The sequence below is a fragment of the Triturus cristatus genome, chromosome 6 (genome assembly GCF_964204655.1).
Source record: "Triturus cristatus chromosome 6, aTriCri1.1, whole genome shotgun sequence".
Taxonomy (NCBI): domain Eukaryota; kingdom Metazoa; phylum Chordata; class Amphibia; order Caudata; family Salamandridae; genus Triturus; species Triturus cristatus.
Window position 1 is genome coordinate 327310761 of NC_140589.1, and position 1949 is coordinate 327312709.

Consider the following 1949-nt stretch of genomic DNA (forward strand, 5'->3'; position numbering starts at 1 on the left):
TTTGCTTTATGTTATTGTCCAAGATCTTATGCGAGCCAGAATACATGTTCAACCGCTTCACCACCTAGTGGACTTAATTGATCAAACGGGTTCTGACTTTTTGAATCAAGGTTTAGCTTTGTGGAAACTTCTGGGCATTCTCCTCTAGAAAATGTTGTTCAAAATCCAAGTTCAAAGTTTTTTTTCCTTTGTAAAAGAGTGGTGAAGGTGCACTTTGACTTTAACGGCCGTCCCCGTGGTCCAGAGCACTGACTTTGGCGCCTGTCATCCAGGAGCGATGGAGTATTCTTTGACCTGGGTGTTGTCAGGGAAGGCGGCAGCAACCTGCGAACAACAAGAGAGTAGTGCAGACATCAAGGAAGCCAGGTAATCTGTCAGCATGTTACTGTCAACATAAGTAATCTTTTAGGCATTGTAGTGCCCACATATTTTGGTGGTCTACCAAAGACCACTTCATAGGGAGATAAGCCTGTTCTAGAATGAGCTACCATTCGCATGTAAAAGAGGGCAACCGGCAGGGCTACCATCCAGTCTATACCTTTGTCTGCGCAAATTTTTAATGTCTGATTATGTCTTTCTACAAGGCCTGCTGCTTCAGGATGTCGCACACAATGGAATTTCCAGGTATACCCTAACAGAAGGGACACCTGCTTCATTAGTACCAGGACATATTTGTAACCTCTACATCTGTTTATTTGGATATAATCCATTTGGAGCACTTCAAAAGGGTGGTCAGGTGGATGGAATCCACCTTGTTCCATCGGAATGCCTTTACCTGCATTGAATTGGCAACAGATCATACATGTTCTGACCTTTTGTTTCGCTGCTGCACGCAGGTGCTTGTTGAACCATATATTCTGTAAGCTATCTATCATTGCTTTCTCTCCTAAGTGTGCAGGACTATGTGCGGTATTTATAATCACTTGTACCATGGTATCAGGAAGAAACCATGTGGATTTGCCCTTTGTCATCCAACCTTGATCAGTCAGTACCCCTCCTTGTTCCGATCATTTCTTTAATTCGTCTACAGTAGCATGTGTCTGAATGTCTTGTACATCCCTGGAAGGATCCCTAACTGTCATGGCTTTGGACAGTGATAGTATCTGTGATTTTGTCATGTCTAGTGGGGTCTGAGCTGTCTGTTTAGCAGTTCGGTCTGCCAGATCATTGCCTTGGGAAATGGTATTTGTGGCTCTAGTATGTGCTTTACATTTTAGGATAGCTATGGCTGTTGGTAAATGTATTGCTTCCAGTAGGGCTTGAATAAGGGGGCCATGCTGTATCTTGGCCCCATGAGAGGTCAAGAAACCTCTTTCTCGCCAGAAAATCGGTGTAAATGTTTACTCTCAGGTGCTTAGCTCTTATGCACGCTTGTGTCAGGGCGATGAGCTCTGCTGCTTGTGCTGACAATATGTCTATTCTTTTAGTCTCTATTATTACAGTATCAGCAGTCACTGCATATGCTGCCACTAATTCTCCCGCCCCTGTCCTCATGCATGAGCCGTCAACATATAGTGTTAGCTCGGGGTCTGGGAGTGCAACATCTGTCAAGTCTTGTCTTGGTTTAGTCACGGTATGTATTACTTCAACACAGTTGTGTGGTGAAACGCTTTCTGTACTGGAGGGCAAAAGGGTAGCAGGATTCAGTATGTTGCATCGTCTGATCTCTATGTGTGGTTGAAATAACGTTGGCTCATAATCCGTCAGTCTAGCTACAGTCAGGTGTTGTGTTTGTGTCCGGTTCAAGAGAACCTCTACTGCGTGTGGTACTTGTACTGTCAGAGGGTGGCCCAGCACTATCGAGTCACTTTGTCTTATGGCTAAGGCCGTTGCTGCAACTGATTTTAGGCACGCAGGCAAAGCCTGTGCTACTGGGTCTAATGTACTAGAAAGATAAGCACAGGGCTCGTGTTTTCCTGCATGATCTTGTGTTAGGACAGATAGTGCTG